Source organism: Canis lupus, chromosome 23 (assembly GCF_048164855.1).
Source record: "Canis lupus baileyi chromosome 23, mCanLup2.hap1, whole genome shotgun sequence".
NCBI classification, from domain to species: Eukaryota; Metazoa; Chordata; class Mammalia; order Carnivora; family Canidae; genus Canis; species Canis lupus.
Genome location: NC_132860.1, coordinates 49377101 through 49390083, shown reverse-complemented (window position 1 = coordinate 49390083; position 12983 = coordinate 49377101). Strand labels below are relative to the sequence as shown.

Sequence of the window (12983 nt, the reverse complement as noted above, 5' to 3'; positions counted from 1 at the left end):
CTCTAGTATTCAAAATGTATATACATTTTTGAATTATTATGTAGACACCCAAAATTATTTTAAGAAAAAAAGATACATTTTATTTTTTTAAGATTTTGCTTATTTATTCCTAAGAGACATAAGGAGAGGCAGAGACATGGCAGAGAGAAGCAGGCCCCATGCAGGAAGCCTGATGCGGGTTCAATCCTGGATGAGCCTAAGGCAGATGATCAAACTGCTGAGCCACCCAGGCATCCCAAAAGGTAAATTTTCTACAAGGATTCATGTATAAAAGCCTGTTGATGATGGCTACTTGTGAAGGGTAAAACTAGAAGAAATTTTAGGGCAGATAGTCAGCTTTCATTAAGCTATTTTTATACTGCTCATTGTCAAGTCAGTGTCAGGATAAAAAAACAGATGATGACAACAGTATTCATTTGATCAAAACTCTGACTTGTGCTAGCTGTTTTGTCATGCAGTTATCAGGCTGACAAAACTCCAACAGAGCAGATCATTCATAATCTCACAAAAAGTATCTCAGGATTACCTTAAAAGTAATTCTTACCATTTCATTCTTTACCAATCAAGGGTTGGGAAGAAAATTACAATTATCATTTGTTATTAAAGTTATTCCTCTACAAAAAAAAAAAATATTCTTTAAATTACTCCTTAAAACAATGTATTATTTTTTAGGAGAAACCTAGGAGAAAAAAAAACTAGACAACCATATACATTTGTTATTTGAGTTTTTTTTTCTTCATGAGAAAACTTAAATTATCCTAATGTGTTTGAAATAAAAGACCTAAAGAAACTAATAATAAAGTAATTTCTTTATATAAAAAAAGAAATTGAACTCCACCATCTGCCTAAACATTAAAGACAAACACTTAACCAAATAGAGATTAGATTTACAAAAGGTAGTTAATCTGAAAATAAATCAAGATAGTTTTTTGTTTATTTATTTATTTATTTATTTTAGATTTTATTTACTTATTTGAGAGACAGAGAGCAAGAGCATGGGTGAGAGGGAAAGGGAGAGAGAATCTGAAGTAGACACTGCACTGAGTACTCTGCAATTCCATCCCACAACAGAGATCATGACCTGAGGTGAAACCAAGAGTCAGACACATAATTGACTGAGCCACCCGGGTGCCTCAAAATAGTTTTCTTAACTTTAAAATATCTATTGAAGTTCTCATATGTAGGAGATATTTCATGCAGGATATCTAAAGAAGAGAAGTAATGAGAATGAAAACACTACCATTTCTCTCTCCTAAATTAATATTTATCAAGGCAACTATATATTTTTGAATAAATGGCATTTCAATATTCAATCTGGCAAAATCAACCATGCATTTATATCTAAAGCCTATTATCTTCTAAGACAAACACATGCAGAAAAGATAAAAAGACATCTTTGTTTCAGATGAAATAGCAACCCTGTTCATTTATTTAAGTATCTCATTTATTTAAGTAAACACTTCCTTATAGAACAGTGTAAAATCCCTTTCTGTCAGCTCCCTCTCCTGTCAGCTTTGTGGCTTTCTCAACCTTCCTTTTTTCCTCAACAACCAGTATAGTCTTATCACATTTGTTTTGAAAAAGACTATTTTTTATGAGACTTCTTTCTTTCAATTTTCTTTACTGTATTAAACTCTCTGCAATAGTAACATAATCAGTAAATATTTGAGGAAGATTTTTTTTAAGATTTTATTTATTTATTCATGAGACACACAGAGAGAGAGGCAGAGACACAGGCAGAGGGAGAAGCAGGCTCCATGCAGGGAGCCTGACGTGCGACTTGATCCCGGGTCTCCAGGATCATGCCCTGGGCTGAAGGCAGTGCTAAACCACTGAGCCACCCCGTCTGCCCATTGAGGAAGATTTTGATTAGCTGTACATATACAAAGCATATATATATATATATATATGCACAAATTATATATATATACATATATATATATATAAATTTTAAGTGGCACATAATTCATATTAATCCGAAAACATCTTTACTTTTATTGTCACAGAAACCAAGCCAAAATATTATATCTAAATATCACTTTTAAAAAAAGCCTGTAAAATGTTTGCAAACTGAAATGAAATCTTTTTATGTTAGCTGTAAAATCTACTGACAATTCACAATTTAAAAGACTGTAGTTTCTAGTTGTTTTGATGAGTTTGTGTTGTTAGGCATAATATTTGCATCATGAGCCACATTCATAAAATTATTTTTTAAGTAACAAAACATACAATAAAAGTGAAAGGAGAAAATAATCAGAGGAACTTACTATTTTCAAATGAATATATCTGTATCATTTTGAAATCACATGGTATTTAAACAATAGCTGAACATCTCCTGTCCTACCAAAATATAATTAATGTTCTAAATAATTCTGTATAAGGACATCACAGACTTCCTTTGTCAGACAAAGCAAAACACAATATAATAAAAAGATCCAAAACAATAAACCTCTTTAAATATGTGCAAGGAAAATAAGAGCATGAAAAGAAAAGAAAATATCTTATTATCATCAAATACACAAGCTTCTGCCAATAAAATAAGTGATTTTCCCCATATTTGGAAAATTAGACTGATTATACCTATGTGTATTTATAAAAAGTTCAAATGACTTTTCTCTCTTCAAATATTTCTTGAACCTGAGCATTAAAAAAATGTAAATAACTGTACCTAAAGATATGAAGGAAATAATTTTGACTCCTAAATCTACAGTTTTATTTCCTTCTTACAAAAAAAATCTGTAAAATAGTAATTAATATTAATTAATTAGTAATTAATATTACTATTTTACAAGTAAAGAAACAGAAGTTTGGAAAGGGTTTTGGATATACGGGGAAGCTGTTGAGTCAGGATAGAATCTGGGTAGTAGTAACAAGTCCATGCTTTTTCCATGGCCTCCCTAGATGCTATGAATGAGATCTGTCTCATTATCTGTGTTTGGTGGAATCTATGCTAAATTTATCTGTCAACACCAACAATTCTTTTTCTTTCAATTTTTCCCTTTATCAAAATCCCGTAATGCACATGGTCATTGAATTACAGTGTATTAAAACCTCCCGGAAAATCCTTTACATTTATTGATTTTAAGTGTCTTGCTTGAGAGATGAATACACTGAGGCACTGAATTTCCCAGGTCACAGTTAGGGGTAAAACTTGGGCTGACCTTCATCTTAAATGCCATTTAATCTTGAAATGAACTAATTATCATATTGTTTTTGAACAAAATCCCAATCCTTCATCTGTCTCTTAGAATCCTTTACATCTTATTTGATATATTTAAACTTCTCTCTTTGCATTACAAAATGGGGTTTATTTTGCATTAATTAATTTTCATACTTCCTTCTACACATCTATCTTGTTTCTGCCTCTCTTCCCACCAACTGAAAAGATTCTTTGCCAACCCATAATTGAAACTTCCTTCAAGTCTTAGTACTTCTCATTTCGTCTAGGGGAATCAGTTTAATCCGCCCCTACAATGACTATTTCTGTTCCTCCCATGTCTTCAGAATGTGAGACCAAAATATCAATGATTATGGTTCCTAGTACACTTTCTTAAGTTTCTTATCAAGTTGTATCTGGACTGACAATTTTCCAAGTCTCCGTTGCCTGAGATCAAAGCTCTCACATCGTTTGAATTGCCAAAAGTAAGTGGCACTGTGTATACTAATTTTGTAAGAAATGCCTTTCTAAGTAAATTATTTAATAAATGAGAAGATACACAGAATAATCTTTAAGTGCCCATAGTCTGTACATCTTAATGTTACGGCTTTTCACTGTTAGTACAGCACTGTATCGCATATAAAAATATTTTGGTAGACAGATAGCTTAAAGCTTGTATCTTATAATATCTTGCATATTGAAGTTGAAAACAAATTTTCTTCCTAGACTTGTGTTTTTGTTTTTTCTAACACTTTCATTTGCATCATTGAAAAGTAGATTTTTTTTCATATATATTAATATTATCACAACTTCATGACAGTTATTATCCTAGTATTGCATGTAAAGCAAGCTGAAATAACTCTTCTAAAATTAAACATCTAACAAGTTGCAGAGCTATGACTGAACCCTAAAATTCAAACACCAAATCCTCTAATCCATACTGCCCTCTCTATATTAGATATTTTATTGTAGCAAAATATTGTTTAAAAACATGTTTATTTCTGCTCTGGTGCTATTATTCCTACGTGGAAGGGGCTGTGTAAGTAAAGCTGCATTAGCTTTGCAGTTAACCCAACCCCATAAAATAAGCTTTACAGCACCATCAATATCCTATACTTTACTAACTGAAGGAAATCAAGCTTATTTATAATCACATCTAAGAAAGGTATCTTTTCATAGATTCGAAGCAAACCACATTCATTTTACCTCAGACTTAACTGTATTATCAGAGACACTAGATGGTTCTAAGATGCTAAAGTTAGCACTGTAATGAGATGTAGAAAAACACAGCATTCATTTAAAGTGGTTGGGTGAGTCTTGGAATCAAAGTTACTTCAAAATAACTTATGCAGTAGGAAGTAAATGCAGCAATCAGAGAGCCAAGGCTAGCGTGAAATACTCCAAGCTGGAAAGACTCAGTAGCCAAAAACTAACAGCAGTCTCTAAAAGGAGAACATTTTGAGCATTTGCATCTTAGCTGTATATAACTCCATCACTGCACATTTCACATTGAATTACACTCACCCTATGTGCTTATTTCCTCCACCAGCTTATAAACTATTTATCCCCCTTTAATTTTTACTTAACTACAAATGCACACACTAGACCATTTGAGTGCATGAAATAATGTAGAAATGGCTTTAAATGTAAAGAAATGACTTTTTATTAATGCAACTCATTGAGTTAATATACTAACAAGACTATTTTAAAAATGAAAAACAAATACAGTCATAACTTCTTAAACACAGTTAATCTGGTGTATTTTCATAAAATCAATTCTGGATCATTTAACTTAAATCTTAAATAACCACTCTTTCTTGTTAAAGTTATTGTTTTTTTTAAATACTGGAGAATTCAAAGGTAAAGGTAAGTAAATATCCAAAGAAAGTAAAAATTCAAAGAATATTAAGGACCACTTATTCATTGGACTTAGAGAATATATATTTTCTACTAGTTATTTGCAAATGTTGACTATATGCATAAAGTAAAAAAATTTCAGGTGAGACATTAATCGTTTTAGACAGTCTTTTAGTTCGTCTTCACTATACTTGTCACTGTTAGATATTCAGTATTTGAAGGAAACAAGAGTCTTAAAATATGAAGTCAGCTCATATGGACACACACACAAAAATCTGTTGTCATATGTAACAATGATAGGTTTGAGAGATAATGCTGTATCAGAAACCCAGCAATGTGTAACTGCCTTTCCACTTGAATTGCACTATGCTCATTTCATAGTTTATGTTCAGTTCTACCAGAGAAATTTTTTTAGCTCATGGTCTATATATCAATATTGCTTTCCACAATTAGGACAGCATTGTGCTTTATACAAAAATAGAGTATTTTGGTAGACAGAAAACTTAAAGCTTATATCTTACAGTACATATTGGAGTGAAAACTAAGTTCCTTCCCAGACTTAATTCTCTAAATAATTAAATCACATTATTAAAATTAAGCATGGATGAACTTTGGTTCAGGCACAATGATAAACTACATACTATTACAGACTCAGATTTGTTCTGTATTAACTTCCTTTAGTATTACAATACTAAAACTAGAGTTTTTATAAAAGTTGATATTTGAATTCTAAAACTCAGAAGAATAGTATCTATTTCTAGACTCATTTTTAGCTTTGTATTTTATTAAATTTTCCCAATCATTATTATCTTAAGGAAATCCACGATTTAAATTTTATCCAAATTTGCCAACATAAAGGAACATTTTCTCACACACCTCATTGACTATTTCACCTTGCTGTCCCATCAATCATGTATTACTAAAAAAAGCAAAGATGAAAAACCCCCAAAAAATGCCAGTCCAGGAGAAAAAAAATAACCAAAATAATAATAATAAAAAAAGAACAGTACTGGGGATCCCTGGATGGCTCAGCAGTTTAGTGCCTGCCTTCGGCCCAGGTCGTGATCCTGGAATCCCGGAATCGAGTCCCACATCAGGTTCCCTGCATGGAGCCTGCCTCTCCCTCTGCCTGTGTCTCTCTCTCTCTGTGTCTCTGATGAATGAATAAATAAAATCTTTAAAAAAATAAAAAGGACAGTACTTTATAAATATATAGTGGAAAAATCATTTTCATTTCTTTTTTTAAAGATTTTATTTATTCATTCATGAGAGACACAGAGAGAGAGAGGCAGAGACACAGGCAGAGGGAGAAGCAGGCTCCACGCAGGGAGCCGGATGTGGGACTCGAACCCAGGTCTCCAGGATCAGGCCCTGGGCCGAAGGCAGGCACTAAACTGCTGAGCCACCCAGGTATCCCCCTTCATTTCTTTTCTTACTCGAGTCCTTGGGCTTCCTAACTGAAACTGTCGAAAATCTCCTATTTAACTGTTGAATGCACACTAAGTTCATTATGAAAAAGTTTATATCCGGCAATTATGTTGTCTAGATACTCAGTTCTTGGTTAAGAGACTGTGAGTATAGCTGTCTCCTATGAGTTAACATATTTCAATTTTAAATTTTCTAATCTTAAAAGAAAATGTTTTACAGGTCCTCAACGGTAACAAGGAAATTATATATATGATGTCCTAATATTGATTTAATAGATATAAAAATAATTAAGATTTCCATAGCAAAAAAAAAAATATAAACTAGAAAAGCTCTGACTCAGAAATTTAAGAGGAGGGCTCTAATTCTATCTTCTGCATTAAAAGTAATGTTGAACAGGTCACTTCATCTCTTTATATCTCTGTTTATTACTCTCTGTGATAATATGTGAAAATATGAACTCTGTATGGCTCCTTCCAACACTAAATGATATTTTTCTGTCACTTTTTCCTAGTTGTCCTGATAATTTGTATCATCCATGACTCATGAGGTCTGTGGTTATTTTTAATGAGATGGTTATCTTAGCATTAGAAGCTCATTCCCTAACTCAGGTACTGCCAATAGAACACCAGCACTGAATGAGAAAGAGTATTAAATTGAAGTATGAAGCTTAATGTTTCAAATCTGTTACAAATGATATGACTTATGAAGTTCCTGTCATTAAATGTACTAAAAATTAGAAAAAAAATAATGATCACTAACAAATTGTTCTATGAATTTTTGAATACGAGAAATGAGATTAGTCTACATCTTTTAGAAAAGAATATGAAGAGGAAAGCTTCCAAAATAACACAATAAGTCAGAACACAAAAATCTAACAAAATTCAATATGAGAGCTTTTCTAATCTCAGAAACATTTGTGAATCCTTAAATTCATTTAGGTGCACAGGAAACAATTTCATATTAATGACCATGAAATGTTAATTAAATAAAAATGTATTTCTAGAAGACAAGAAGTCATTGTTAAATTCCTACTGTCATTCACCTTTGTTTTCTAATTAGTATTCATCTTATTCACCAGGGATTTCACCTAATTGCCATTTCTGAGACTATAAATTACAACAGTATCTCAGTAAATATAACTGAAAAGTGAATTTTTTATATAAATTTGAAATGAGAGAACCTAGGAGAATTAAAATATTTATATTTGGTTTATATTATATTTGGTTCAGCTTCAGGAAAGTTCTTTAATGCTTTTAAATAAGGAATTAAACATTTTAGAAAATAAGATGAAATTTTATGTACTTACAAATAAATTTTTCACCAAATAAATAAAACATTTCTCCACTAGTTTTCTCATAAATACAAACTCCTGAAACTAATGAAATCTTTCTGAAAATACATTTTAAAATGTCTATAGCTCCAAACACATTAAAACTGTAATTATCCTGTTATAATACCTCTCTTAGTAAGAACTCCTTAGTTTTTTAGGTTCATAGTGAATGTTTCTGCCAATATTATGATAAGAAGAAAATTTTAATACACCTTTCATCACCTAAGTGATTAACGTAATTTCTCTTGCTAAGCTCCCTATGCTATAGTTGCTATTGATCACAATGGAGGATGAAATCATCTTCATGAGCATTTAACTGCTATAAGAATGATAATAAGAAGCAGATTCCTGTCCCAGCCCCATACAATGTTTATGTATATAATTATACTTTCCTAGGCAATGGTCAGAAAAGAGAGTTTTGGAACGCTCATAAACAAAATACTTGTATTTCCCTCATTGCCCAGATAGACAATTGTTTAAATTTTGGATAATGAATGTTCAATTTGTTACTTTAATCCTTAAGCATGTCCATATTTTTTTAGAGTAAAGACACAAACTATAAAGGTATGCTTTCAGGATAGCTCATACAACTATATTAGTATTTTATTTTCTATCAGGATCTCAACATTTTTTTCATTTATACAAATAAAGGAAGTACTTAGAACCACAACTGATACAAGAAAAAAAATGTGCAAGTCCTGCTGGATCTTTTAAGAGAAATCCACTTACTAAAAATAAATAAAAGTGGTATCTACAAGGAAGCAAGTTTTTTAGGTCACTAAGGATTTTTAAGGAATCACTGAGAAGACCAGAAAAAAAAAAAAATCAATTTTACACCTGAGTTGTCAAATGCATCCAATGAAACGTTTTTGGAATTATTTAAAAATGATAATGATCACAAGGAATTCCAGCTTAAGAAACTCATGGGAAAAGAACATACTTTCTAAAATTTCTCGAGAATGATGATTTTCACACAATTTTATATTAGATTAAGAAATTGTGGATTCATTGATTTTTTGATGTCCCTAAAAGATAAAACTTTGATTTATTTTCCAGGATTGCTTTATGCCCTATTGCTGGCCTTCCATTTCCCTGAAAAACTAAAAAGAGGAGCTTCCATAATTTTAAGTCTTATGAGCTGATGTTTAAGAAGGCTATAACGTCAAAAATACAATGTCTAATACTCTGGAATGTGAAATTAAAGACCTGTGTCTTAATTTAAAGGATTGATTTGTATGAAAATGCTCTATAGTTGGCTTATACATATATTTGTAATAGATCAAACATAAATGAAGTTAAATACATGGTCTTTTACCAAATTCATGGTGTATGTTTTGATACTGCCAAATGACTTTGATGAAAGAATTTAATTATAAAACCATCTTTCTAAAAAGTAAATATATACAATAAAACAATTTAAAAATTTCTCTCATACACTATATCAATGAGATACTATTAAATGTGTTGTATTCATTCTTAATGAAAATAACTAAAAGATCGTTCAAGTGTCTGGAAAAGATATCAACTGATATTATTCTGTTTATCAGAACCCTTCTAACATTTACACATTTGGATATCAATAAATCATAAAAGGACAAATTAATTGGGTATAGTTAGAGAGATGAGACATACATGGTTCACAATAGTTTTTAAACCTAAATATTATATTAAGGAGTTTTATAGGCTTCATTACTTTTTAAAATGCACCAATCTCTAATGTAGAATTATTGATTACAAATGCTCAGAAAATAGACCTCTGCAAAGATTCTATTGCTTTGGGCTTCCGACCAGCCTCATCCCTGCTATAAGTGCTAAGAAGTTCATGTGACATATTAGCACAGCCTTACAGCACTAATCCAGTATCTTGTCAGAAATACACACATCTCTTATTGTATGTAAAAGGAGTTAAATAAATCTGAGATCTTAAAGTCAGAGATTTAAGACACCAATTATATAAATATATGGACCTGTTTAAGATAAATTCCCAACCTCTAAGTAAAATTTTAAGAAAATACGTAGTTTGAAGACTATATAGTTTATCAAAATATGTGTGGTAGCAAATCACATTTTAAACATCTTGGCCTCATTAAATCCTAAATTAATTTTTGATGAATGGGGAATCACTAAATGTTGCTATAAAACTTGTTTTAGTCAGTGGAATTTAAATGTAGTCAAATCATCGCTATACTATTATAGCCATCCAGGAAAGTTTCTTTGTTTTTTGTTTTTTCTAAATTCACAAAAAAAATATACCTTTTGTTTTCTCTAGAAGTAAGAGATTCCAAAATGACTCGGCCAGTACATCATCCCATTACTTTTATCTGGAGAGCCCACTACCCTTTACTGACACTCTCTGGTCCTTATCACTAAATCAGTTTTGAAAGTAAACCATACTCTAACCTCTAACCTAAAGGAGTTAAGTTTTTTTCTAAACTGTTAAATTAAAAAATGCATTTAAAGAAACAGATATTAGCCATTTTAATAAACAGCTTTACTTAATTTGACCCATAAAATTGAAGTAAACGTGTCAAGCAACTAATTTTTACTCATTTTGTTAAATAAACATAGCCTATGTGTAGGTTCATTATTTGATTTTAGTTAATCTTGCTAACCTAATAAAGATTTCAGGCGACCTCATGGTTGAAGGATTGCTTTGGCAGGGAAATATTAAGATATTTCCGCAATCCATTTAACAAATACCACAATTGTACTTTCCCACATCTATTTCTAAATATACTGTGGTGTAACATGTGCCTCACAGTTTATAGACAAAGTCTGGGATTTAGTTAACCTATCAGGGTAAATATTATTCTTCTAACTTTGAGAATTCTAACTTCTTACTCAATTGTATATATAATCAAACAAAAAATTAAAATTAGCAGTTTTTCTCATTTCTTAGTTTTCAGAAGTTTTAAACTTCAGAACAATTTAAAGTCTTGGCTAACCCCCGCCCCCCCCCCAAAAAAAAATACTTTTATTGTAAAAATATTTCACTGATTTTCAAATATTTGCATATTTCAAATATGCTTTACTATCATCTCACCACACTCAAGTTATTTTTCAAATTCTGTTTCATTTTTTATGTCACACTTCCTTAATTTAACTCTGAAGTTTGCATTCTGTGCTTGTGTTTCCTCACTAGACTCAGTTGCTCTTTGTAAGTGATATCTGTATTTTTTTAGTCATTTGCTTCATGTCACATACTCTTGCAGTCATATTGTTTTAGAGTTTGTTTGCTTTTCCAGTGGAGTCAGAGGAAATATAGCTGTCAAGTTATATACTGAGACTCAATATACTGGTCCACATTCAACTTACAATAAGCTGAGTACGAAGCAGGAAAATACGCAAAAGCATATTTCTAAGTTGCTTAAAATTTACTATAGGCCCTTTGAAAAAAATAATGACCTAGTCATTACTAATTCTTTTATGTTTAGGGTCACAATATCAATAATGATGAACTCCTTTAAGCTTGCTATGACAGTTGTATTTCTGTAGCTCTGTTACAGTTCAATAGCAATAAATTATACTTTCATTAGTTTTTAAATTTGATCTACTGTTTATTTATCTGTGGCTTTTTTTAATGCTAGTATCCTAATGAACTCCTACTTTTTTTCACCCTCCTTTCCACAGTTAAAAGTGAGAATCGAGTTGGGAGTATAGTATCTCTAAATTATTTCATCTTTTCAATTAAAAAAAAAAACCCAGATGAATTGAATAAGGTAAGGCATTTTACATATGACAGTTTAAAAGTTTTTGCTTCCCAATCTGCATTTAAAGTACCACGATGTATTGTATTTTTCGTGCTAAAGAGATTATAGGAGTTTAAAATAAAGTAATTCGAAAATACTTAGTGGATCTTTGTTTTCCAAAAATAAAATCATTTAAACAAAAAATTTTGAGATGGTCAGAGTAATTCTCAGCTAATATAATTCACAGCATGTTCCTAGTTATGCAAATCAAGTCTCTTTCATTTTTCAATAAAAAACTCAATAAGGATGTCTGAACACTTTTATATCCTCTAAAGGAAATCTATCACACTCCTACAAAACATTCAGAAAGCATCTCAGCAGAATCCAAAATCCTGTTTTTCTTTGGAGTCTGGAAGTTCACGGAGCCGCACTCACAGACCATCCCTCCTGCGTCCTAGCAGGTTCCCGCGCGCCAGGTGCCCGCTCCGTGGGCTCCCCTCTTCCGGGCCCCTGGTCCGCGCGCCGGGCCCTGCGGGCGCAGGTTGGGCTCTGCGGCGCGGCTCCTCCCCTCACCTGGCCTGCGCCGCCGCGCGTTCGCTCCTGGGGCTCACGTTATGGGACAGACAAATAGCTGAGATGTGCTCTCGCTTCCACTTTTCTGACATAAAATCCCAGCAGAGGAAAAAAAAATGCAGGTGACAAAAAAGAAAGAAAAGGGGGGAAAAAGGAAAGAAAAGAAAAGAGGAGATAAAAAAGCTGTACGCTGCAGTCGTTAAATTCTGGCCCCGCGGCTCAGAGGAGACGGCTTTGCGGAAGCGCGTGTGTCGGGGCGGTGAGCGCCCGGGGCGCAGGCAGGGCCCGGGCAGCAGCCGCCGGCCCAGCAGCGCCCGCCGCTTACCGTGGGTCCGGGTCCGGGTGCGGGTCCTGGTCCTGGTCCGGGTCCTCGTCCGAGTCCGGGGTCCGCGCCCGCGCCGCGCCGTCCTGCTCCGCCGCTCGGTGCGCACCCCGCGGTGCCTCGAGCCCTGCTGCGCCTGCGGAGGGCGGGCTGCGGGGCGCCGGCTCCTTCAGGGGCGACCCTCCCGCCTGCCCCGCTGCTCCCCGAACACGCGACCCGGGTGAGTCCTCCGAGCGCCCGAGCTTTACCCGCACTTCGGCCGCCGCCGGCTCGCAGCGAGGCGCGCCCTCTCCGAGGCCGGTTCTGCTGCGAGGCAGGCGAGGCAGGCGCGGCGGCGGCTCGGGCTGCCGCGTGGGGCTCGAGGGTCCTCCCCCTCCTCCTCCCCCTCCCCCTCCTCCCCCTCCCCCTCCCCCTCCGCGGCCGCGCGCCCCGCCACCCGCGCCTCGCACTGGCTGCGTCCTCCGCGGAGCGCCCCCCGCCCCCCTCCCCGCGCCCCGCGCCCCGCCCCGCCCCGCCGCCCGCGCCCCGCGCCCACTGCCTCTCGCGAAGGGCCGGTTCAGCACGTCCCCGGGCGGACGGGTCCGGCCGCCCCGCAGGGTTCTCCGCGTCCGCTCGCGTGTCCCCGGC

At 34.7% G+C, this 12983-nt stretch overlaps 1 protein-coding gene across 4 annotated transcripts in view; it reads right to left on the bottom strand.

Moving 5' to 3' along the window:
- CNTN5 (contactin 5) overlaps positions 1-12674 on the bottom strand; it is a 1277146-nt gene extending 1264472 nt beyond the window's left edge. For all 4 annotated transcript variants that reach the window (XM_072795132.1, XM_072795133.1, XM_072795136.1 and 1 more), the window contains exon 1: positions 12360-12674. The gene's annotated coding sequence lies outside the window, so the exon portion shown is untranslated. The remainder of the gene's footprint in view (positions 1-12359) is intronic.
- Between the last annotated feature and the right edge of the window lie 309 nt (positions 12675-12983).